This window comes from Cygnus atratus, chromosome 2, assembly GCF_013377495.2.
Source record: "Cygnus atratus isolate AKBS03 ecotype Queensland, Australia chromosome 2, CAtr_DNAZoo_HiC_assembly, whole genome shotgun sequence".
Classification (NCBI taxonomy): domain Eukaryota; kingdom Metazoa; phylum Chordata; class Aves; order Anseriformes; family Anatidae; genus Cygnus; species Cygnus atratus.
In genome coordinates this window covers 125,611,653-125,639,060 of record NC_066363.1, presented here as the reverse complement: position 1 = coordinate 125,639,060, position 27,408 = coordinate 125,611,653, and the positions used below count along the sequence as shown (strand labels likewise).

The following is a 27,408-nucleotide window of genomic DNA, read 5'->3' as shown; positions in this document are numbered from 1 at the left end:
TTGCATGCTGTGTTTTCTTTGTAGGAGAAGTAACATCAATATGTGTTCAAATGGGAAAAGTTTAGAAGAGTGCATGTTGTAAAAGCTCCATAGAGCTGCACAACTTGAGAGCTCTTCAGCTCAAGTTTGCCCACTAATTGCAGGGTGCTAAAGCCCCCTCGGTATCACTAATCCTGATTCTGCAAAAACTCACCTTATGCGGCTGTGGAAGCTATTTTATTTATTTTCCAACTTAATCCAACTCAGGGCTCGAGTGGCAATAGCATATCCTCTTAAGTGTAGGCATGCAAGCTCAATGTGGACAGCTGTTTTAACATTCCTGGCTGGAAGTCCTGCTCTCAGAAAAAACATATTTGATGCTTATACATAGTCTCTTGGCTGCCTACACATAAGTCCATCTGTCGGGGTGGCACCGCGCCAGTTTACAAGGTGGTATGTCGTTTTTAGTAGGAGAAAGGTGCCAAGCAGGGATGTGTGTTTGGGCCGCCTGCATAGCAATGTGCAAGCTCACCCTTCTGTGGGATGTTTCTTCCTTGTGAAGGCACAGCTCAGGGTCCTCCTGCCCCCCGGCCCTGGCGGTGCTTTGATGCCACAACGCTGACTTTGAGAAAATGCATGACATCAGACTTGGGAACAAGTCAGGGTTGTAACAGGTGCCTAGGAAATACAAGAACCGGCTCCGTTAATCGCAGATAATCCGAAATGGAAGTTACACGCTTTCTGTAAAAACTGGGCAATTGCTAAGTTGTCTTTGTCTGCTGTTAAAGTCTCTCCCTTCTGTGCTTGGCCGTAAGGTGTGCAGGTTATTGTAATTACATCAGGGTGAAAACCCTCCCATTTCATTTGGAATCAGGCTGGACTTTGCAAGTCTGATTTTGTACTCCTGATGGTGTTTCTGCTACTCATCAAATGCTAAAACTTAGGCACAGTGTGTTTTTGTAGAGCTCCGGAAGTTTGCCTTGACTATGAGTTTACCTTGTGATTGTATCTTGAATTATAGGAGCTGTTTCTGAAATTAGCTGTAGCACTTGGAAAAGGAACGTTTATTAGTGGCATTATAGTGCCTGAATAATTTTTAAATATTTTGTGTAATTTGCAAGTGGATGTTGTAATAACAAAGGAATTTCATTTGAAAATTCATGCATAAGAAGATGATATTAGTTTTACAGAAATACTGTGTTAATGAGAACATTTCAGCATTGAGGAATATTTGACTTTCACCAGTACCCCAGAAAAGACTTGTGGATGAATTAATTGTTGTGCTAGGGATGATTTATTCTCATATTCCAGCATGATGTAGGCTGGTGATGATGGGATATTAGAAAATGGCCTAAGGAAGTTTAATTTAAGGCAGGCTTTCTGTAATTTTGGGAACAAACAGTAATTACAAAATGCAAAGATAAAACTTTTATTAGAGCATAGGAGAAAAATTGGATAAATGTGTGTAGATAGGGTTGGTACAGATAACGGCATAGGAGCCAGGGGAGTAAAATCCTTTCCTAACGTGGAAGAAGAATAAATATTTAGACTGGTTTCCAAAATATTTGGACTCTGGCTTTGTTTTCAGGAGGATCATTTGTGGGCTGCTGTTTCCAACATTAGCAAAAAGGCATCAAAGCTGAAACTGGCAAAAAAACTCACGAGCATTTTTTACTGCTTGCTCTATTTCCTATTTAAAAGAGCAGTGTGCTCAGGTTATTCCTCAAATACAGGATTAGTTTATCTGAGTGAAAGCTGCTTCTTGGTTTATCCATCGGCTGACACGAGGAGCTGGCCCATCAGCAGCCCTTTGTACAGACGTGTGCTTGCTTGCTTCGTGCAGCGGCTGGGCAGAGCTGGCTGCAGCCCGAGAGCAGTGTGCTCCTGGCTGGCCTTAGCGTCTTGGGATGCAGGTGAAGCAGCTGCAGGTCTCTTTGTGCATATGGATTATGCTGTACTGTGCTTCTTGGGCATTCCTGTAACTGCTTTTATGTCGAAACGCTGATCAGGCAGCAGGCATTGTTCCTAATGATTATTTAAAGTACCATTGTGCAGTTCTATTGCCCTGTTCTACGGCTAAGGGAATGGCAATAGAAAGGCAAATTCTTCTTTTCTGCTTTAGTCTCCTGCTCCCAGGTGGACTGCTAATTTTTTTTCATAGTGTAATCCTCTATCATTTTTTTAAGGCATTGAGAGGAGGGGTTCTGAGCATTGTGTGTGTGTAATAAGTTCAGCGAAGGGTGGGTGCAGCCTGTCCTCTGAAGTTTTCTGCCTGCAGGGTTTGATGTTGCAAGTGGTACACCTTCACTTGCGTGGTCAGGGTCGTGTCCCTAAGGGATGCTTCCTGCATCTCTCCCCTCATGTCCCTGCCATTAGCCGTGTCATCATTCACAAGCAGCTCTGTTGACAAAGCGTCACTGGCAGTAACTGGCAAAATGAGGTTTGCCCTTCTTAGGAGCAAGAAGAGGCTCTTATATACATATATACTTCCCTGATGGCCTGTTCCCCTTTATATTAGATAACAAAATCAGATGGGACCCAGGAGTCTGAAGTTCAGTGGGGTCTCGGTCCCAATCGTTGTCCTTGTTTAGCGCTTGGCACATGTCAGCCTTCTGGGTCTGAAAGTGCCCTTTTCTCCCGCTCACGCTCGGGAATGCTGTTTTCTTGGAGAGCAGCTCTTTCCTCCCAGGAGAGCCTCTGCCGCCATCCAGATTTCAGCAGACAAATGTCTGGACTTGCAGAGTTCCCCAGAGGATCTCGGAAAGCTAGACATGAAAGCAGCTTTTGAGTAACAGCTTGTCTGTACCTTCTCCCAGGGACTGGAGACTCAGGATCCAGTGTCTAGTTACCCCGGAGCTGGAAACTTTAGCTCAGTACCCTGCCTATTTTGTAAGGAGTTCACGTAACCACTGCTGCTGCAGGTGGGTTGGAGTGTAAATGGCTGAGGATGCTTTGTGCTTTCTGAGCTTCCCTTAGCGCTCATGAAGTGGCCTCCTCACCTGTCCAGGCTTAATTTATGTAGGTATAAGTCATGAAAGTGCTTCTGCAGTCAAAGGAGAGGAGTGTGTCGTTTAGGTGTGCAGATGGGCTTTCTCCCTACCCTCACTCAAAGATAAATAGCTTTCTGTGCAGAGAACACAGGTAGGTGTGTAAACTGGGCTCGACCTGCCAGCATCTAAAAGTTTTAATTGGGATTTTTAAAACTGGTGAGTGGATTTCGTCCAAGGGTTTTAAAAGGGCAGAAAAGTAACTCAATCGTATGAGAATCTTTCTTTAGTCTCACCCTTTCTTTTTTAACCTGTTTTGGGTCTTTTTCATCCTGGTAATATTCTTAAAGCCTTTATTAAATGTGGGAGGCATGAGCTCAGTTTTGGTCTTTGTTCTTTTTACATGCTTTTTATATTTCTTTTGAAAACAATTGAGAAGTGGAAAGGGAAAAGGAAAGACCCAGGTGGACTGCTGTGTGAGGACAGAGCAAGCCGGTGGCCTTCCTCTCTGTGAATTATCCCCAGAGTTGTCAAAGTTTCAGCTCCCAGTCCAAGGGTGCCTCTGCAAGCCCATCAGCAGCCACAGGGGATGCTTGGAGTGGGCTGAAGTGTCATGGAGGTTGTCACTTAAGTCAGCCAGATCTGTACCCCAGCTCCTTCCAAGTGCCCAGGAAAATAAAAAAAAAAAAAAAAAGGACATTTCCCATGGTGGGAAAGAATATGTCAGGGTACTACAGCACAGAGAGATAAGGGCTACGTCCTGCTTTGTCTCTGATCAGGACAGAGCAGTTGGGAGTTTGTACATCTGTTGTGCTGTCATGGGGCCAGAAATTCATGCGCAGTGCTACCGGGAGAGCTCACGGACCTGGGTCTTTCCTCTTCTCTTTCCTACGGCCTTCTCTTCTGCACAGCCAGTTTGTTCTTGCTTGAGAAACTGGGAGGTGTGAGCAGAGAAACTCAAGTGCTGCATTGTGCTGCACTCACAGCTGATGGTCTAATCGGGAGGCACCGATTCTCACATAGGTAAATAGCTTACTTAGCATAAGGAGAAAAAAAAAGTGTATATTTTTACCCGTAACTTGAAAAAGCTGGTGTGAAAATTATTGTAAGACAATAAACACAAACTGTATGATGTGAAGTACCTGTAGAACAGCACTGGTTGCGCACTCCTCTGCTGCTCCTCTGAGTCTCCTCTCCATTTTCAGTGCAGGTTCTTTTGTAGCAGCTTGCTTTCTTTTCATTATCTTGCTGGGATTTTTTTGGTTGCTCCTATTTTTTTCCCACACCCGTATTGATTTTAACACTTCCTTCACATTGCAGCATGCACAGCAGGACCTCAGTCTGACAGTTGCCTCCGCTCCTGTGAGCATCGGTGCTTACAGGAGGAGAGTGAAAGCTTCGAGAGCCTCAGCATGTATTTTCTTAAAATCCAGTGGTGCTCTGAAACGAGCTACCACTTCTCCACTCATTTGAATTTAGTCAGCTTTTGTGAGTTAGCAACAAAATATATATCATATATTTATGTATGTATGTATATGTATATCTATATATCCTATATTTATGGATATATTTATAATACATCCTATATTTATGTGTCTGTTTTCAATGAATTTCTTCTGACTGATAAAAAGTAGATTCTGTATGGATTCTTCTGTGGTTTTATCCTTACTTTCTGGATTCATTAAACTCTTCTCTGGAGTCAGAATATTTCAGACAATCCATGTATTATCTAAGCATGTCTTCTGATAGATGCTTTGCTAGCCCAGTCCTTGCTGTTGTAGTTTACCACAGTGTTTTTCGCAGTTCTGCTCCCAGTGTTTTCCTCCAGGTCTCATGCAGGCACTTGGAGGTGCCAGGGTGCTCCTGGCGTCATGTGCTCTGAATCACACCTAGGTTCCCACTTCTTTTTTTTTTCTTTTTTTCAGTTCCTGTTTATATAAAAATCTGAACACCGGACCTCCCCAAGAGTCATTTTAAGAAGTGCATTTGTGTAGATAAAGCAGAGTAGATAGTGAAATAGTTGTGAGCACACTGCTGTGGCTGCTGACCTATAATTACTCAAACAGAATGTGTTAAGCAAGCCTCATTTGTGTCCAAAATATATCTATGAAGGAAATACTCTGTAAGGTATTATCTGATGTTGCTGTGTGTTAAGCCTTCCCTGTGCTTGAGGAGAAATTGCTATGTTCAGCCGAACTGACAACTGGGTAGATTTTGCTATGTGTCAGACAACTCAGAACATTGCCTTTTCCACCAAAGGTCCCAAAGGAATAAGCTCAGAGCCTTGCAGATCAAATGTAAGGGAAATTCGTGAGCACAGTCCCCTGAGGCTGCTGGTTAGGTGGGGGTTTTTGGCTGAATAGAAACCGGGAGGTTTTGAAGGAGAAGGGAAGGTTTAGTGCCAGTGGTGCGGGATTGTCTGTGCCTCTTCTCTGCTGCAGTGGGAAAAGCCAGAGATGCTGCTTCTGTGGAGTCCCAGAAAACCCCTGGCAAGGCCGAGGACTTTTGAGGACTACGAGAAGAGGGAAGCTTTGCTTCCACCCACGCTTTCCTTTCCCCCAGCCCCAACCCAGCATGTCCTGCTGTTGCCTGTCGTGCCTCTCCGCACCGCTGTGCAGAGCGTGGCTCACCCACCCCTGATGTTTCAGGAGCTGGGATCTAACAAGTGGTGAGGAAATAGTTTGCCACTGTCTGATTTTTAATCTGTTTTTATGTTTTTGTTTATTACTTCATTCCAGTGAGTGAAAAAGAAGCTTAATAGAAAGTGTAGTCTTCTGGAGTGCCGATAGCTTCAGCAATAACCCATTTCAAAAAGTGAAAAAATCACCTGTTACAGAAAACCACTACATAACATTGCAGATTCTCATTTTCGTAAACCTGATGAGCAATTTGCGTCAACTTGGTTTAATACAACTGTATAGTGACAGAAATAGTGAGGGTATCTCTGGGGAGAATTTTGGTCATGGGGGAATACAGATAACACATGAGGTTTTAATTCTGCAGTGTGGTAGTGCTGATGCACACAAATTCAGACATTCATCTGGAACGTTACGTCATTGACCTAAAATGGGAATTTCAGAAAATTAAGTTTCTTCTGTTAATAGCATGACTGAGGGCAGGAAGTGGGCTTTTGGGGTCTGAAACAAGTGATTGCTATTTTGTTATCCCCATTTGTTTTGTAATTGAAGGAGCATTGGTCCTGTTACACACCAAGAATAAAAAGTGCTCTGAACCCAGCCCTTCATCGCTGTAATGTAATGCCACGACGTAAATCATTTCTCAAAGGCAGAGCTGAGGAGCGAATTGAGGCTTGAAGGAAGAGCTCTGCTCTAAGTAAGAGTTCCCAGGTAGCAATTGCCGTCTCTGGATCATCGGGAAGCTCTGTGTTGGCCTCAGTGAGTGAGTATTTTCATGGGGCCGTGATTATAGTGGCACAGCTACAGCTGGCCAGTGTGCATTCCTTTGCTGCAGAAGCAAAGGGAATTAGTTGCAAGTAGGCACTAACAGCCCTATGTTTGCTTCCATGGCTCCTCCAGGAGCTCCAGGAGAAGGAAGATGAGTATGTCTGGAAGAGTACCCTCTGCATTTGGGAGTACCTCTGCACCTGAGCCTAAGTAGAAGTTCAAAAAAAAGGCCTTTCATCATTAGCATTTGCTCTTTTTTTTATGGCTGATATGTGTTAGCAATTGATTTTTGCTTAGATTTGGATATTTTTTGTTTTTACTGAGTTTTATGGGTAATTGCTCCAGCTTTGAACACTCAGAAGCAAGCAGGACACAGCAAGTAGGGAGGTACTTTACCTTGAGTACCAAAACAAAACAAAACTGGATGAGGCAAGTGCATCCATGTGTTTGAGACAGTTAAGAGAAGATCAGCCGTATATGAGATAGGAGATGTACGTGATTGACTAGTATTTGCCCAGCCAGCTAGTAAGAAAGGAGTTTAAAAAGCTTTTACACCTGTTGAGTCAGAAGGTTTGGGTGTATTTGTGCCTTTTCAGCCTAATGTAAGGGTTGGAGATTCAGTTTATCAGAGGAAAAAAAAGAATGTGTAAACTAATGTAATTTGAAGAGTTCCCACACCGATGTAGTTAGAGCAGCTAACTACATTTTAAGTGGAAAACTGAGTATTTGGATAAGGTAAAAATGAACTGTCTATGATCAGATAGATCTGTAATTAAGTTCCCTTCATCCCTACTTCTCTCTTCGTCCTTCTCTGCACCCCCACACTCCAAACGTAAATCCTACAAAAAGAAGAGCACACTGTGGTCCAGTGTAGTGCAGTGCTTTCGGGAAAACCCCGTTTTAGTTCTCAGAGTTGTATTGTCTGTTTTCATAAATATCTTGAGTGTTACAGAGACTGAAGAAAGGGTGATGGAAGAAATGCCACAGTTCCAGGCGACATTCCCTCGGTATGTGCGAAATAACAGTTAGCTGTTTGCCCAAGTCAGCACACCGAAATCTTTTGCCAACAGTTGGGTCAGAGCTGACCAGCTTCCCGTAGGAGGAGGAGATGTAGCTGGCACAGACAGTGGGAGGACTGCTGAATGGTCATGGTAGAAGGGTTTGATAGCCGTGAGGTTTATATTAGCACACAGACACCCTATACTACGAGCCAGCTGCTTTTTGTTTGAATTGTGCCTGACAGGAAAAAAATGGTGTAGTATATTAGGAATGTGGCGAAATTCCCATGTCTGCTTTAGTAAGATGCTCAGATAAGTTGCTTTGTGGTCTGAACATAAAAATTTCTCCAAAGTATGGTTGCTGGGCTAAGCAACTCTTCTAGAACTGGATTAATCCCAGTTTGCGTGGCCTGTCCAGAGATATTAGAAGAATTAGTAGCATGGCATCAGAAGAGATGGTAGTATGACCCTTGTGACTGTGCCACAGGCCCCGGCTGCTCTTAGGATTGCTTTCTGCTGCTTTGGTACCGAGGCAGGATATGGAGCATGAGGTGCAGGATGGTTATTTTTGTTTGCAGAGGACTGCAAAATAATACAGCAATTCTGCCCTTAATTTAGGCTGTATTGCACTCCTGTTAAATTAAAGGAAAAAGACTCACTGACTTTTTTGCTCCCCCCTCCTCCCATTTTCTTGAGCAACAGAGCAGTGCGGGTCTCAGGGAACTGACAGCTAGCTGTTTTGTGGTGTGGGAGATCTGTCTCAAAGAATACATGTGTGGGAGTGATGATACGAGGCAGTCTTTTAGCACAGCCCTTTGGTTATGTGCTGTATACTCTTGTTATACATAGTGCCAAAATAGACAGTAATCTTCTTACGTGGGATTGTGAAGCAAGGAATAATAGAGCACAAGTCAGTGTCATCAGTTCAGAGCTCATTTTTTTTATAAACATATTTGTCATTTGTATCTCCTAGATTCTTTTGCACTTCTTAATCTTTATATTAACGAAGTCCTTCTCTCCATCTGGAAATATTAATGTTTCACAGTAGTAATGTCAGCTGCTGTCAAGACCTCTATTCATATTTCTAATTGAGGCACTTACTTTAAACAGGCCACTGAGGTTTTGAGTTTTCTAATTCAGCTCATTTCCTAATATAAAAAATTCAGATTAAGAAAAACTAGAAAATCATTTAGTCTGCATAAAATATTTCAGCTGCCTTTCGAGGCACCCAGGGAAGACCTGAACACTTGGAGTTGCAATCCACAAGCTGCTCATCCGATTTAGAGCACATGAAGCTGGCTGCTGTGCAGCAGGGCACGCAGGATAAGCGTGTACGGGAGGAGGGAAGCAATTAGCTGTACACCAAGTGGAGTCACAGCAGAAGGGAAGGTCTGGAGGCGTTTAATTAATATTAATGCCTTGGTGCTTCTGAATGCCAGAGTCTTGCAAGGTTACTGCTGTCTTGGCCTTGTGGTTCTGAAGTCTGGCATGTAATGAATGTTGGATTCAGAAAAGCTTTTGAGAAAAGTTAATAAATCACAACTAACTGTAGACACATTCATCTTCCCTCTGAAGGTAATGAGGTGCACCTGATGCTGAATGGGAGCAGGATAAGATCTATAAAGCTTTTTCATTCTTAAACAGGTAACAGATCCTCTTGGGATTTTTGTACCCAATTTGAGTAATCTGAAATAATGAAAGTGCATGTGGTCTCTTAAAATTTTCTCAAGTCACCAAATCAGTTAGGGAAGAATAAAACAGGGTTTCTTTTCCATTGTGAAAACAGCTTGGGAACTGGTATCATTTTTCTTAATCAGTTTTTGATGGCAAAAGTACTTTTGATGGAAAAATGCTTAGCCATCAGTGTGTGTTTATTTGTATAGCTTGGCATTATTAGATGCATTTTTGCTTTTCAGTTCTTGTTATTCATTTCAACTTCTGTTCATTCTTGGGTGGAAAACAGTCATGTTCCTGTTTGAAGATCACTGCCTGTGCAACTCCTCTTGCTCCTGTTTTTATCCAGTGTGTTGTTCATGACATATTTAGACTCTAGTAGGTTAGAGAGAAAGAAGCTTTCCATTCGCTCCCGTTGGGAATACTCTGTGATTCAGGTTTACCTATTTTGACGTTTTGTAAATATTTCCCTGGTGGGTTTTAGCAGTGTGTATTAGTACAAGGACGATCTCTGTGTTGACTTACTATTTGTGCAGTAGCACTGGCATAATCCATTTTGAGTTGTACCTGGTTATCACAGACTATTTGTATAACCATAAGGGGCTATCCACAGACTTTTCATTTTTTTTTATAGATTACCTATGTTTAGGTAACCCTCCGTCACCTGATAAGCACTTATCTGTACCAACAGCTTTCTTGTTCAGTTGTGGGAGCAAAATTTTATATCAAATTGCATTTAATATATTGCTGCATTGTGCTGGTTGACTGCTACTAGATATATTCAGATTTTGTGTGTACTGTGTGATTAAAGTGCTCCTATTGCACTTTACTGTAATTTGTCTTTACTTTCTCCAAGGAATAAATCAAAGTTCTGGATTAGAGTCGCAGTGTTTAATGATAATGTCACAAGAAGAAAGCTGAACAAAAACATGTGGATTTTCCTGTTTTGATGGATTTTTAAGTGTATAGCACTTCATTTCCTTAGTCATCTGGGACTTTCCATCTGAATGTTGTTAATACCATGGTAATAGCTTACAGGTTTGGTAAATGGTCATAAATGCTTGAATTCTGAAATACGGCCTTCTGAATACCCTTACTAGTAGCAATATGCTGTGAATATAACGTGTAAAAAAGGGCTATTTTTAACCTGAATCAGATCTGGAGCCTGTTTTCCCACATGTCCATCCCTTAATTTTTGCTAGCCTAGGGATCAGTTGCCGTGTTGGCATGGCGTGGGTGAGGGCTGCCGCCAGAAGGGAGGGCTTTCACTTGGCTGCCTTTTCCCCTGCACCGTGGGTGCATGCTGTTGGCGCTTCCCTGGCATTGGGTTTAATGATTTTGTGACTGCGGCATGAACCAGACCTCCTGGCTGCTCTGAAGGGAGCTCTCACCACCAGTGGCAGCAGGACGAGCTTTGTCCCAGGGCAGCTCCCTCCTGCAGCTTTCAGATTTCTGTGGCAATCTGAAGAGAAGCAGCTGTAGCAAACACCCGGTGCTGTATACATGAGTTTTTAACAATTCCCTAAAACTTTCACTCCTTTAGTCATAGGATTTTTTTGAAACGACAGATAGTTAGCTGAATAGCTCATGTGGTTGTAGTATTTTGTAAGAAAAGATTTTTCTTTAATATCACTTTTGGAATCATGATTTTGTCACTGCACGTCTTTTGGTAGAGTATTTTCTGTGTACATTTTTTTCATCTCCCACACTGTAGACAACATTACATTACCCATTAATTTGCTTCTTATACCCCTGTAAATATAGATTTGCAAGGTAATATTGTGGTTAATAGTAATTAATGTACTTGTGTAGAATAGCAGCTAAATAGAAAACCTGTTTTGTTTTGTATGCTGTTGGGCGTTGGTCTATATTTCAGTTGGCTCTGAGACATTTCACAAATTGAAGATAGAGTGGAGTTTGATCATAGAACCTGCACCTGAAACAACTGTATATATACATGATTTTTGTGTTTTACAGTGACAAGCTTAAGATCGCTCAGGTTTAGGTGAGTTGCACCATTCCCAGGTGAGGAGGTGTTGGGTGTACCGGGAAGTTCCAGGGCAGGCACTCAGGACATCTGGGATGCACCCATTTCTCTTCCCTTCCACAAATGTGAAGACTTGATCGTGCAAGTGAGGAAGGCGGGGTGGGTTTCCCATCTCCTTTCCCTTCTGATGAACCATGCTGATGCCGTGAGCAGATGGAGGTGCTAAATGCCGTGGACGTAACTGGACATGCCTCTCTGTGTCCCACCGTTGGGGTTGGTTTCTGCTTTGTAGCTGAAACTGGCTTGACCACAAGACCAGGATCTGACCCTTAAATAGGATAACTAAAATACTCCCTCAGAAACATATGTCTTTGTAGCAGAAGCTAGCTTAGCTGTTTTGTGGGGGATGGTAGTGCAGAAAAACTGATCTTGCATCTTTCTGTTACTCGTGGGACTCTGTAGCTGCCTGTAGACTAATTTTTATTCTGGATTAACACCAACCTCTAAAACTAGTTTTTCCTTATATAGCATGTAGAGTCCTGGCGAAATTAAAAGCCTTGTCCTGACTTCAGTCTTGTATATATAACCTGTTTTAATGACTTCAGCCTTGTATAACCTGATCTCTGTTTTAAAGATCTTCTTTTTGTACTTTCTGCATTTGTAAAAATTACTGATGGAAAACTTCTGTAACACCACCCAACCCATTTCTCTGTTGTTCGGGTTATTGATAAAAGAAGACACTGGCACACGCGTGTGGCCTCTGTTCAGATCCAAATACTCACACATGGCCAGGTGCTGTCTAGCGACAGCACTGTGTGTGGTTTTCAGGACATTAATGCCTGGTTGCTGTTGGATGGGACCAGTTTTGTCATTTCTTATTAGTGCCCGTGTATTAACAGGTAGAGATTGTAATCTGTTTTTAAGTAACGTGTAGTCTTCATTTTGTTGAATGGTGTTACATTTTCTATTATCTCAACAGGATTGAAAAGATTTTGGAGATGTGAGAAGACACCTAATACTAATTCGTGTAAAAAATAAAAAATTACGTGGAGTTGATCATCCTCTGTAACAGGCATACTCCCTTTCTTCCCTCTTCAGTCTTTCTCCCAGCAGACACCTCCTTGTGATACTGCCAGACTTATGTTGTTCTGCCTTGCTTCAAACATTTCATTTTCTTTTCTGAGAACCAGGAGAAATTACATTCATGCTGAGGCGTCCACATTGTTCTCTGCTTTTGGATATTGCAGTGATGAATCTGATATAAAAAATATTAAAATAGTGTAGGATAACCTTTTGAGATTACGTGCTCTCCTTTCGCTAAGTAGCACATACAGGTATTACAGCCTAATAAGGCATTTCTTTTGAATCTAAGTATATTATTCTTACAACGGTAGGGCAAAGAATTTTCATTTCAAAATTAATAAAATGGGAAGAGACATAAAATATATGCCTTATATTTTTTAGAAATGGCAATAAGTAGAAGTAAGCAATCCTGCAGAAATGTACAGTTTGTGCAGAAATGTACAGGCTTGTACGGTTGTGTGAAGTCACAAACCAGGACAACACATGTGCCAAAAACATTTGTAGAACCTCGTGTAACCAGCAGCAGGGAGGATCTCTTTTTCAAACCTGGCTGTTCTGTTTCTGCTCATAAACAAGGTTGATGCATCTTTGCAGAGATTAGCATCTCCAGGGTCACAGAGATAGCTGATATTTATGTGTTTATTTTTTAACTGAAGTGCAGCAGGGGAAACAGCTTCCGTTCTTTAAAACTTGATGGTTTGGTTTTTCATTTATATCTTTCCTAAACACAGATATTTGAACTTGTATTATAGGAGTAAGGACAAGGGAGAGGCAAGGCTCGAGTGGGCGGCAGGAGGACCACAGGGAAGTTCACACAATGGCTCCACAGTAGGAAGGACTTTGGAGAGAAATTTGGGCAAACCAATCAATAGTAAAAACTGCAATATTTTAGAATTGTAAATGTTTGTCTCCTAGAACAAAATCTCTATAGAAATGCAAGCCCTCTGTTTTTCATTTGTTTAGAATGGAACAAAGTAAGAAAAGTAACGACAACACATAAAATGCACGACCAATGGGTCATAGATAGATAGGTAGATAGTAGGTAGATAATAGACAGGTAGATGATAGGTAGATAATTCCCCAAATCATCTCTCTGATTTTCCATCCCAGAGTTTTCAGGACATTCCCGAAACTGGGCAGTAAGAACAGCAAACCATGTTCTAGTTTTGTTTCATCCTGAGAAAATCTGAAGACATTTTATTGACTTTTTTTTTTCTTCCCCTAAACTTTTCACTTTTTGTTTTCAGGTTAGGGTTATGCAAATAATTTAGTTTTGAGTTCATCTCCTCAGCCAGTTCTTTTATAACCAAAGCATTACTTTCACTCCCCTTCCCATCCCCAAATATCTGAAAACTAAAAACTGGAAAAAAAAAACCTTATTAAAATACTCCTGAGCAATGAATTGTCTTTCTGGACACTTACAAATGTACAATTGAAATGAAGGGATAGATTCACAAAAAATCCTAGGGAAAGCAGTGCCCATCAGCTAAATATTGTGCTAAATGTTCCAAAAATTGGGACCTGACGGGGCGTCTCTGATTTGTTTCTTCTGTTGAAAACGAGAGGCATGCCGTTGGAGTTTTCTACACAGTTTCATGTGTGTGAAACTAAGAAATAACATTTTCGTTTGGTTATTCAGCTATATTGGCTAAGAACAAATGTCTTATTCTGCTGTCATCTCTCTGCTGGTTTTTCACTGCAGTGTTTTGATCTTTCAGTTGCTAAGCTTTCCCCAGCAGTTTTAGAGTTTAAAAAACCATAATACTGTTTTACTCTCAGTTTTCTGTTTTGAAAGAAACATTTGCCTGAGTGGTTTATTATACGAGCTAGCAGATGGTGATTCAACTGCACTTGATCCAAAAAGAGTGGTGGTTCTGTGCGTCTGTCTCAGGCTCAGAAAATCTCAGCAAAGCACTTACAAAGTGAGCAAAGCAGTAGTAGCAGTAATTGTGCTGTTTGGGAGCACAAAAGGAGCAGCGGTGACGTGTTTGACAGTTTATGGAAATTAAGAGGATAGAATTGGACCCTAGACAGTGATGTGTCCCTCCAGCATGCTGTACATAAGTGCCGTCATGTCAGTGCATCTGGTCCGAGGAGCAACCCCAGTGATGCGATGGGGGAGCTGCTTGGTGGAGGAGAGGATAAAACTACTGCAAGAGGCACCTTGAAGTTCAGGTGTGCTTCGTTGAATTTACTCTGTGGTGTGTGATTACTGCATTCTGGGTGTGAGTTACTAGGAAGTGCTCTACAGAATAGCTGAAGAGCTTCGCCTGTGTAAGATGTTGCAGTAGGCCAAAGGTCGGCGTTTCTCACAAGTTGTGCAAAGTCCCTTTTTTAACTGGTTCCGTTATGGTTTGGGGTCTCTGAGGGCACTGGCAGCAGTGATGGCAGAAGACTGTGATCTTGGGGTGGTTTTTAAAATTTGTTACAAATGTGCAATTTAGATTGTAGAGAGGAGTGCGTCAAATATAATTATCTGTGTAATGCTATAAAAATATGGATCTAAGCATGCTATGTTAACATACAAATAATTCACATGATAGCCTTAGTTCGAAGTAAAGTGATAACCAGAGAGATTTTTGTTCTTAAGGCAAATATTTCATTATAGATTGTATTTTTATTTATGGAGGTTATTAGAAGTAACTATGATTTAAACAGTGAGTGAAAAGCTAAAAAAGTTGCCAGTGTTGTTGTATTTGATTATTTTACTTTTACATTATACCTTCATTTGTTTCATGAGAAGCAAAAGCAAGGCTTTCACTGCATCTTGGTGACTATTTGTGAGCGCTGTATTAAATTTATACTGAGTCTATACTGTCATAAAATAATCTCATTGCAATACAGTTTGTTAAAATTACCTGTAAGATGTGTGCTTTCATTTGTTTAGTGGGCAAATTTGTCAGTCTGAATCTGAACAGTTGGTTAAGGGTCCAGCAGCGTGCGAAGACATCTCTCTTCTGTCACTTGTAAAAATCTCCCGTGGAGGGGAAGGATGCCAAGTGGATTGTCATTAGACTCAGTTGTGCTCTGTCAGTGGCAGAGACCACTAGTAACACTTGCAATCTTGGTTATTCTGAGTAACTTCACTGTCATCCTTTGAAGGCCTCCCTGTCAATCTCACTCTCTGTCAGAGTTATTTAATAACAGGTTATTAATGTTTCCCAAGGACCCTAAGGAACTCAGGGACCCAACTTTCAATGAGTGTCAGTGGGATTAAGGGCTCACGTTTAATCTTCCTTGCAAACTTAAGCCCAAAGTTTCAACAATTAACTTGCTTAAAGCTGATTAAAGGCCGTGATAGTTTGCAGATTGCATATGCAAGTGTCATCGTCTTCCAGTTGAATCCTCCTGATGTAAATAACCCAGTGGGTCGCCAGCCCACCTGTCCTGGGGCTCCCGCTGATACGCTGGAGAAATGGGTAAGGGGCATGGAGCCTGCTCTGGTCTTTTTCTTACCTGGGTAAGGGCTTTGAATAATAGCCCCTATGATTTTCATGTCTATCTGCTAAATGTGAAAGCACCTTATACTACTGGAGAACTACAATATGCTTAATAACCTGCTAATTTAAGTAGCTGAGGAACAAAGCTGTCATGTCTTATTCCACTGACAAAAGGAGAAACAAATGAACAGTCTTTATTTAAAAAATTGCAGACTAAAATAATTACAAAAATTACAGAGTAAATAAAAGCCATTTTTCTCCCACAACATGTCAGCTGAATAATTAAATTACCTAATTAGTGAATTATAGCTGATTATAATTTTTTCAGTTTTACAAAATCAACCATGCATGGACTTTTGAAATATCTTGGGAGGAAATATCTTGGGAGGATTCCTGTAATATGTATATAATATATATATATATATTTATTAGAAATGCTAACATTGCAAGTTAGTAACACTTCTATTTTTTATAACATACTAACATATCTTACTGTGGTGGGGAATCAGCTCCAAATGAGGCCCTAAATCACCGTTACAGTTCATATTTTAGAAAGGAAGACAAATGTAATTATAATATTACCATTAAAAATAACCTTTTATAACAGTAATTACTTTTTTGATGCTGCACTCAGTGTTTAAACTATGACATTTAGTCGAACTGATTAAAATATGCTGTTGGGTTTGCTCTGACAAATTATTACTCAATTAAACTTGATTTTTAGAATATATTGATTTAGTCATTTTTTTTCATGTAGATAAAAATGATTTATTTTTGATAAGGGTGAAATATTTAACTTACATTGCGTTATTTTGATTTTTACGTAGGAACACATATTAGCATTAAAAAAAAGACTATTTTTACTTGACATATAAATTCAAACCAAAGTAAATAAAACGCATTGCTTAATAATGTCAAAACAAAATATTTTCATAATTCTTATTTGATTATTGACTTTGCGTGTCAATATCTACTTTTTCCTGTGAGGTGGATATTCATTTCTTTCAGGACCCCAGCTAAAACAGGCTGAGCAATCTTATTTATCCATTGAATCAGTTTGTTGCTAACAAATGGTGTTTGTGATAGTTTTCTGTCCAAAGTAAATATATAAATGAATTTCCTTCCTTTCAGTTTCTTACAGAACCGTATTCCTCCCTTTCCTCCATGGTTCTGTTAGGTTCCCATGTCTCTCTCTGTCTTTTTTTTTTTATTTTTTTAAAAAAAAGACTTTCAGATCTCTGGCTATTCACATTCTTTGATCTATCAGAGTTTAGCAGAGCCTTTTCAGGGATCATCATCATCAGCTCCGTTTCTGTATCGTATTTTATGGGACTGTCTCAAGAGTGCTAGGGCACTTTGGAAACATTCTGTGGTCAGGCGTAGCATGGGTTCCCTGCAAGACCTACCAGTTAGATACCTAAGATCTAGGAGCTGGGTATCTGGCTGTCAAAGATCTGACTAAGCACTGTATCCTTCTAGGTGGTTTTACTTCTTTTGCGCTAATTCTATTAGAAGCTGTGGCTAAAGCCATTAAGAACAGTTTGCTGTTGCATCAATACCAGAAGCTTTTTGTTGTGGGTAGTGGTAGAGACGATAGCCTGACATTTTTATCATCCATTTGTTGTTGATAACGTAACTGCTCGGACAGTGAGGAAGTTCATTTTGGTTCATCTTCTTGGTGCTGCCGTGAAGAACTCGGCTTTGTCCTAGCAGAACATGGAGGTGAATGAAATCTCAAGTCTATCGTGCAATCCCCCTGTAGAGGCACAGGGAAGGAGAGGAGACCCCTATCCAGAACCCAAGATTTAAGTTTTGTTCCAGAAACAAGCGTTTCAGCATAATTGCAGTTTTGTGAAAATGCCCAAATAAGGCTTGTTCTTATGAGAGTGAAGGACAAATTTTGAAACTGTAGAGGTTTTCATAAAATGGTGGTGTTGTCCAATAGCCAAAAAAAATAGCTTCCACTATTTATAACTGTTACATATGGATGAATTTTTTTTTTCAGACTATGACCTGTAATAATATTTTCAATATGGTTTCAAATGTGACTATAGGGCTGTGCATTTCACTTCATCGAATGTTATTTAATATTATTTTATTCGGGCTATTGCAGCTTTCAACCTTTTTGAATGTAGAAAAGTAACTTCTTTTGCAACACAATAAATGTTAGTAAAAGTAACGGGGTCATCTGCAAATTACTGGAATAATGTGCTTTTTCTTACAGGCAGATTTTCAGTCAGATATGAGTAATGAACTATAATTCCTGTTGTTTCATTTGAAAGATGAAAATGTAAGTGCAATTGACAAGGAAATCATGAAAAAATGCTATTTGGCTTGCCCTTCTTTGCAGTCTATTAGCGAGAGGTAGTCGAGGGAAAAACAATCACCAACATTTTCAATAATTAACCAGTGCCTCCTAGGCATAAACTAATTTTTGAGAGGAAATTAATTCTGAGAGAATATTGAAGTAATTTCCTTCTTTACATCTTTGTTCCGTTGTCTTGCAGGTGGGACAAAGGAAAAATAAATATATATAGAAAGTCTTTGACTATCACCAGATAGTCAAATGTTCCATTTGAGGAATATTTGGTCTTTCTGACTTTTGTTCTCACAGTTACTTTCTTAGGCACAAGGGGTCTATTTTTGCACAATAATGAAGTATACAAAATTTGTGTCAAACCTGCCAATGCAAATCTAATATTTGTGTGTGCTGTTACCCAGTCTGTACACAATAACTATTAAAGCCCAGATCCATAGGCATTGGGTACTTAATATATGTAGATTTTGCTAAGGAATTGGTGCTTATTCCTGGTTCTTCCTGTGATGTGGGATGGTGTACTCTTAAATCTGGTCCGGCGACTGAAAAATCTGACCAGGCTCTTCCCCTCCTTTTTTTCCAAGAGTACGTGTGCTCTCCCTGCACAACGGAACAAGAGGACCTGAATGACATGTTCGTGCCTGGTCACACTGCTTAAACGTGATGTAAAACTATGACAGATGCAAGTATTCTGAAGTACTGTTCTCTGCTGGGTTCTGCTGGTCTTGTGGCTGTGGACCCGAGCTTTCTCACTGAAATTTTAAAATCACCTCATTTTGAAATACTTCAGTCTCTCTCTTGCCTTTGATTATTAGTGATGTACCTGGTGAAGTCAGTCTGCTTGCAGGCCAAATTTCAGCTTTCACGGTTTGATATTTTTCAGTTATGATCATCTAAAGAAAAAGGGATGAGATGCAAATGACCAAGGCAGCCTCATTCCAGTTTAGTTAAAAGCAATATTAAAGAAGTGAAACTTTATTTGAAGAGATCAACAGAGTCCATGAGCACGTGCTTAAATTTACACCTGGGGATAGTCCCCAATGTAAAGTAACTGTGTGCATGCTCCTTCAACTGCCAAACAAATAGAAAAACAAAGGCAAGCAATTAAAAGGCAGAGATGAGATATTCCCATTTGACGTGACTTAACGGAAAGAATGACTATTAGTCAAGGGGCTGCTCCAGTATCTCTTAAAGACAGCTGACAGCTTCAGTGTCCTGTTATTAGGACCATAACTGACTAATATGACAGAAATGCCTGCCTGCCCCATGAGAATAGCCCCACTAACTTACAGGATCTTGCTTGTGTGAATAATAAATTCACTAGCTTTCAGTGTTGGAATGAATGGGAAATAAATTATCTAACAAGTTATTTCTTGGATTTTGGAGATCAAAGTTTTTAAAATGATTTACAGTAGAAGTTGGCTTAGGATTTAGGTTAGTGATTATATACAGTAGATCATTTTCTGTATGGAAATGAATGTTACGTTTATGACATTTCTTTGAAGGTAACTTTGGGATGCTGACAGGTCAAGCATTCAGAAGGGGCCAAGGAGGCACTCAGTAGGTATTTACTGAATGGTTGATGTCTTTGCCTAGTTCTACTAGTTAAATGTTGCCACATAAGAAAATATGTTCAGAAAACTTTTTTTTTTTGAAAAGTCAAAGCCTGGGAACAGAGAGCTAGTAACCATCTTGGGAGTCGTTATATTTATAATGCAACGTACTGACAGGGACTTGAAAAACTTGGAGGTAAGATGTGGAGCTTTTTTGATAACTGATTTCCAGAGAAAAACAGCTAAGAGCAAAGTTTTGCCTTTCAATTCATCTTTTGACATCCTACTTGCATTCAGTACAAGTAGTGAGCGTGTTTGTCTGAGAGATAAATTTCAATAAAAGTGCATTTCCACATCAAAATTGTGGAAAAATACCTTGGAGGCTTGAGAAAGACAGTTTTGATTGTTCTCTTATTCATATGTTTAAGTAGTTGTTGACACTTGTTTTTTAAAAAACGTTTCTTTACAAGACCTAAAGTGCCTAATACCTCTTAGTCGGTAGGAAGAATGTCAGAGCATCTTTGTTTTCAATTTAGGTTCAGATTCTGCAAGTATAGACAAGCTCGTCTTTGGTCACACAAACCATTTACATCAGTAAGGACTTTGGGTATTCTTCGAATAAGAGATAGCTGTGTGTGCTTTTGTAATACTGTCACCAGAAGGTTCTTCCCTTAAAATTTGTTTAAAGTCTGATAATGCTTGATATGCTTAATTATCTGATCCAAGAATTTTCTCATGCATGGTGTCTTAATTCAGTTAACCACATTGTTTTGGAAACTGCACATGAAAATTGCAGCTGTTTTCACTGAACTCTTGCAGCAGATCTTCCTTTCCCATATTTACTTAATAACCACAAGTCATGCTTGGTAATGTTATCAGCAAATGATTATTTATAGATGAATATAAAGACAGAAAAGACAGATTTTTCAGAAAACAAATAGTAAGAAGAAGTTAATTGTAAATGAAACAGAATTGTCTCTAAAGAGCAGAATGGTTTCCAGTTGACTATTGGGTTTCTACTTAACAGAATTTCTCTGTTTTTAGGAATAAAGAAATAAAGACTTCATTTTAAGCATTGGAGTAGTTTTCCTTGGGGCAATCTTTTACCTAGGGCTCTCTAGGGCTGAAATAGCTTGGTACAAATGCAAACCTTTATTTTTCAATATTTTGAGTGTTTTAAAATTTTGCATTGGATGCAGATACTTATTGATAGTGTATCCTAATGACACGTGCTGAGTCCGGTGAAATTTTGCCTTGTAGTCCTTGTGACTCCATAGCATAGTGAGTGATACGGAGCAGCATTGCAGTGACATTGTATGTGGGAGATACACATTGGCATAAGCAGTTTATTTTAGCATGTTTTGTTTGGGCTTATTTCCCTGTTTTTTGTGACATTAGAATTGGGTCCTGTGAAAATGATTGTAGTATTTTAGAATATGGTCACAAATGGAGAAAAAAAGCATAAAGCAGTTTAGAAATGACAGCTCTTTAAGCTAGGAAATGAATTTGTTTTGATACAAATGATATCTTAGTATTAAATCTGTAAGAGAATAGTAAAAATATAATGCTTTTGATCTGATATCAGCAAGTCACTGCATATATTAATATTTAATTTAAATTTCAGAATTTTTTAATAGAGTTGTGAGCTGGACCATTCATTTTAGTTTGCGTGGTAGGCATGTAAGATTATGTTTTGTCTATGCTTCTCTAAAAATTTGTCTTCCAGACCTGTTGAATCTGCTTGTGAAAGTATTATCAAACACATTCTATACAAAGATCAAGGCAGGCTACTGGGGTAGGTTTGTTTCTCTATTTATTATTTTGCATACAACATTGGATCTGATACACTTTTAAAGTTGTGGTAACTCTAATATGTTTTGAAAGGAAATAATTGAAAGTTTTGAACTTTACATTGTTATCTGAAATGCAACAATGCTCAAAACATTGTTTTTTTTTTTCCTAAGCAAATAACCACATAAAAGAAAAATCTCCTAAAGCATGTATAGATAGGATTGGCTGGGTGTTCATGAAGAAAAGAAGGAAGCGAACTGCATGATTTCCTGACTTCAAGGCTTTTGTGAAGTACGCCTGGGTTCTGCTCACAAGTCCTCTTTGTTTTGTGTCCTCAGGCTCAAAAGTGTGGTTAAAACTTAAGTTTTTTTTGGGATAGCTTTCTCTGTGGGTGAATTTAGACAAATGAGGTAAATGTGCCTTTTGGCAGAGTAGTGCTTCTTTGGAAGCTGCCTTATGTTTGCTCCTTGCCACTCCATCACAGGTGCTGCGACACGAGAGGGGTTGGGGAGGGCTTGGGAATCAGTCGTGTTCTGCATTGAAGTCTCTGCCTGCCAGCTTTGTTCTGTGAGTGAATCAAAACCTGCTCTCCACCCTGAAGAAATATCCTGCTGTTTACTCTTTAGTGACAGCACAGCTCAGTATTTATAGGAAACATGCTGCCAGTAGGAGTAGAGAGGATGCCGTGGTACCATCGCATGGCACTGCTTCTTTGGCTTACAAAATCCCGGGCTGTAACCCCTTGTGACTTTCTTTCTTTCTTCTTGTAGTCCCCTAAATCTCCTAACATACAGAGAACTCAGTCAGAATTATATAAAGTTCATTTTGCCATTTCTGTTAAAGCTCATTCCTCAGCTTGTAGACAGGTAACCTATAAACATGGGCCATTTCTTACGAATTCATAAGCGTTTTGTTTTCGAGTTATTTTTATTCTCCCTTGTGTTGTTCTTTCAGGATGAGTGTTGTTCAGCAGGCAGGACACAGTTATTGCTTTGGTGAAGTAAATTATACTCCTGGCCTTTCTGCTCTACTACGTAACTGTAGGTGATTTATTTTATTTTTTGTACCTCTGCTTCCTAGTCTATAGCTTAATTTTATAATGACAATGAAGTTTTTGGAGTAAAAATTTGAAATCTACACATAAAAAAGGATTATGTCTGTATCTCATTAAAAAGTATCCTGCAAAATCTACCAAAATTGAAGTTCTATTGCAGGAAAAAGCTTGCATATGAAAAAGAAATAAAAATATTCCAGAATGAACACTGTAGCTTTTGCAGGAATTTGCAAATTCTAAATTTTGATTGAAAACAGAATAAAAGTTAAATTCTGCTTGCCTTACACATGTATGAAATGAACAGTTGTACTATGGTGATGTGCTGCCAAGACTGCAACAATGGGACCTTTGAGAAATGTTCCTCTCCATCCAGTGATAAACTCTGTGTGGTGACGTGTGTGTACACAGAGATGAGAGGTACCGAGCGATGTGTTCCTTTGTTTTTACTCTTAAACCAAAGTGGCTTTTTCTGAACCCAGAAGCTACATGACCTGGTGTAGGCCACTAATGTGGACTTTCTGTTCCTCTAGGCACAACGTGATGCCTGTTACTTTAACTGATGTTAGCATTACTAATGCAAAAAGTCAAAGTTGGAGGAGTAACATGGTATGCATTTCAAGATGCCACAGGGGTATGTTGTGTATTCCCATACACAAAACATATTGAAGTTGTCATTTGGTGCAATTAGAGGAGGAAAGGGAAAGTATTTTTGTGACCTCTGTTTAGGTATATTTTTGTGCTCTGGGTATACTAAAAAAGTATTTTTGGCAACCAAGTAATTTTATGCATGTGTTGTGAACATAGGGATTTTTGGACCCGTAGAGGATTCAGTCAATCTTATTGCTATCGTAGAGACTTTGCTGCAACTATGTAGAGGCTATGCAGAGTCTTCTCTGGAAGAAAAAAGTCCTCCTATTTTCATTTTTGTCAAAATGGCAGCATTCATTGGAACATGTCCCAGGATAAGCTTTTCAATGGAGAAAAATGACATTGCTTAATCCTATTTCATTTAGGTAGGTAAATTCCATGTGTAAGTCGTTTACTGTTGCTTTGACTCCCATTTTCTCCCATCCAGCATCTTAGCTGTGACAGACATTTGTGTCTAAGCGTAGCTAGCCATAGCCAACAAGCCATGTAGCCGTGTTATTATGGTGCTGCACCTGAGATAATATGCCATGCCAAGGGCATCCTCAGTGAGTCAGAGAAGCTCCCCAGATAAAACAATGGAACTAAAATACCTCTAGTTTGATAGATATCAGTGGGACAATGGTATATAATGAACAGTTAACTAAGTGTGTCTGAACTAGGATATTTTTACTCTTCTACAGTCTATGTCAGATGTAGAACTACGATCTGAAAGACCAGGTTAGGGAGGGCAGGGAAAGGCTGTCCCTGGTCAATCTGAAGAGAAGCTGTACCTAGAGAATGAGGTATGCTTGCTAGTGCAAACTTCTCCCCACAACACTGACCTCTTGAAAGAAAAGGGAAACTTGAAAGAATATACAAGGTCTTTTTGGTCTTTGAAATTATCTTTCTAAATGACATGTAATTTCAGTAGACTATCCTGTGCTTTGGTTTGAAGACAGAAGATCCTACATCACAGCACCAGCAAGCTATTACAAGCTCTGGGAAAAAAAATAAAAATACATTTGCAAGGTCTGACCTGAGCTGGTTGTGTTGAATGTAACGAGTAGTCCTCAAATATAATTCAGCTAAGAGTGGCTGATCTGCAGGTACTTCTTCCTAGAGCCAGCCACGTTCCCTGAGAATTGTACTCAGTGACTTGCCAGTATTGAGTGTGGATATGGCTAATACAGTAGTTCTGAAAGGTACAAATTCATCAGTGGAAACCAATCAGAAGAGAATTAGATATCTGTTGTAGCCCATATGTCTGTATTAACAATAGTTTCCGTATTTATTTCTGGAAGATGACTTATACTTTGGAACAGAACTGTAACATATAGCACACATCATCTCTATTTTATCATGAAAAAGGAGATATTACTGCTATTTTATAGTACATTTTTTATGATTTAAGAAATTTGAAGATAGCTTGCACATATAAGCACCTGTCAAGATTATGGCTCAGAGCTTAAGAGGCAAATCCAGAATTTCCTTAAGTGCAACTTAATCATAGCATATCCTGAGTTGGAAGGGACCCACCAGGATCATTGAGTCCAACTCCTACGATTAAAAAATCATCTGGATGCCACGCAGCCTGCCTCGGCAACATAGCATTCCTACATGCTTCTTGATAACAAATGTTTGTTACTTCTGTAGTCAAAACTTCTCTGCAGTTAAATCAGAGCATCTTCCTAGATCAAGACCTGCCTGTGGCCCAAAAAGGGCAGCCCAAAGAGGGCCAGCTGAAATGCCAGGCAGGGGGCTGAAAGGAAGGTGCTCCCACATCACCTCCATGCTTCAGAACCTTCTTCATCAAGAAGCTGCAGACCTTCTGGTGGCCTGAGTGCAAAACGTTATGGAGCAGTTGTCCGCGGAAATTTCTGTTTGTGAAGAGGGTTCAGGTTTGATGATGCCCTGACTGAATCTGTTTCCTCGTTAGTTTCCTCTCTATATCATCCACCAATCTCGGCGGCCTCTTTGGGAATCAGTTTTCCCAGACACTGGGGTGCAATATCATGGTGTCTGTGGTCAGACTTTCACAGGTCCAGGATCGCAGAGCAACCTGCCATGCTGACTCCTGGAGATGGCTCTACCTTCACTTTCACAGCAAGGTTTGGGGCAGACTTTTTCAAGTACCCCATTTTGAAATACCTGCATATTTTACTTGCCATGCGGTACCTTTAGTCCTATTTAGAAATCTAGATCAATTTACTGCAGTTGGTATCTGGTCTGTGATAGTGGTCATTACTGGGTGCTGGAGAAGGTGCTGCAAAGTGTCCTAAAACGGCAGCTGTGGAGCTCATGTGCTCACGTGTTTCCTTATGCCCTGGACCAGACATGTGGGGCACCCCCATTTTCTGAAAAATCCAGAATGTTACATGTTATCTGTAAGCTACATTTAAAAAAAAATCTTGAAATCTGAACAGCATATAGTAATTTAAAAATACTTTTGAAATGGTTGGCAGCATCCCCTACTCTACAGGAGCACAGTGTACACTGATATTTTTATTTTTACTCTACAGTATTCCTGCTTACTAAGAATATCCTCTGAGGTTACCAGGTATATATAATGCAAGTGCCGAGTAGTACTTCTAAACCTAAACAGTTGCTGCATTTTGCCTATTTTGTTAGTGGACTTGAGGCTGAGTAAATACAGCATAAGTATTTTTTCTGAATGCTGAAATGAATGGCTTAGGTCACTCTTTTACTCCCTTTGTGCTTCCTTTCTGTAAACTTTTTAGGGACCTGAGGTTGCTGTAGTTGTTTGAATCAATTTTCCAATGAAACATTATTGAACATAATTTATTATAGTGGAATGAGTTTATTTTATTTTTTCCCCTTCCTTATGATGTGGATTTTACAAATAACAGTTAGCGTGTTTTTCTCCTAACCACTTACCATTAAGTAGCAGTGTTACAATGTCTCGTGGAGCATTTTACACATGCAAAGGATTGTTTGCAATCAATCCAGAGGGGAACATGTCTGGAATAAATTTAAATAGTGAACACAGTTCTGGAAACCATTATGCAAAAACGACTTTAGAGAAATCCAGTCATTGCAGTTTCATAAAAATCGAAAATGTGTTTAAGAAAGAGTAACTTAAAAGTAATAAATCATTTTGCAGTCTGAAGACATTTTTTTCTATACGCAGTTTACTTTTTGTGGTAGCTTCTGTGATTTTTTTTTTTTGCACACTCTAGCTCTTTGATAAATGTCACCTTCTTACTCATGAGATTGTTCTTTTCCTTCTCTTCTTTCAAAACATTAGATGAAAATGTACAAGTTATTTTGGCTTAATCAGGCAGATCTATTGATTTCCTTTTAATTGTCTTGCCTGTGAGATATAGTTTGCTATACCTGGTAGCACAGAAGCCCAAGCGCTTACAACCCCGTTATGCAACCCCAGGCTGCAGCACGTCTGACTGAGGACGGGACCAAACAGTATGGAGCCTGCACACTGCCAGGGAGAGCAACTGGTCCGCAGAAACCATGTGGAGGTGGAGATTTTGGAGTGAAGATGTTGTTATCAGATAGTTCGGTAATCAGGTTTCTTCTGATGTGCGGTGTAGTGAGACTGCAGCACCTAAGCAAATGTTGCTGTGCTGCTGGAGTTTGATTTTTTCGTGGTCTCAGACATGGAAGTGTACAGCAAAGAGCATCCCTTATAACCCATCTGGTCTTTCATGCTTCCAGACAGCCAGTACGGGAAGCAGAAGAGCAGCATGTTAAAAGGGATGAGTGCTGCAAAATGCATTAAGGAAGAAAATAGATGGAGAGTATGAGAACAATTTTTGGAAGATAGCTATGATTGTGTGGTCAAGAATATATGGATCTTGGTAAAGGTATCTATTTTTAAGGCTGAGGTAACTGACCTTGGCTTAGTTCAGAAGTTGATTTGGGATTTGCAGAAGTAGAAGAGGAAAGGAGTGGAACTGACAGTATTTAAGGGCAAGACAAATGATAGCCTTTAAATTATCTACCTTTCAAAAGCTGGAAACGAGAGCAGGATTTCTAAATCTCAGCAGTCAGTTCTTGTCAGCAAGCAACAGATGTTTTTGTCTGCTCCTGCTCGTGTCTCACAACTATGTCTGTACTGGGAGCTGCAGAAAGTTTTCCTGGGTCCGTGGTCCAGTGGCAGCTTGGCCCCACTCTAAGATGAACCACATCTGCTGTCTTTTCTTGCCTCTGTCTCACCCTTGCTCCTGACAGCACTGGCACACAAGCCAAATGGAAGCTGCGATGCTTTCTCAATGGATGATTAAACGGCAAGAACTGGAGGCTCCACTGTGAAGAGTATCGTGTACAAGACACAGCAGACAGGAGCCTACTCTGTTATTTCGAGTGATAAGGATTTTGCTGTCATCCAATGTTCAGAACAATGATGTTGTAAAATATATGCTTGTATGTTTGCAACTGAGATTTTTTTTTTCATTTAACTTGCTTTTTTAAATTAGGAAATTTCCTTAATAATATTAAAATTTTAAATGTCCTGAACAAGGCAGGAGTCTTGTGGAAAT

The 27,408-nt window shown here is 39.9% G+C and overlaps 1 protein-coding gene across 1 annotated transcript in view; it reads left to right on the top strand.

Annotated features, from left to right (window-relative positions):
* The window catches only part of SLCO5A1 (solute carrier organic anion transporter family member 5A1), a 73,158-nt gene that overhangs the window by 3,425 nt on the left and 42,325 nt on the right, over positions 1-27,408 (top strand). The gene's annotated exons all lie outside the window — the stretch shown is intronic.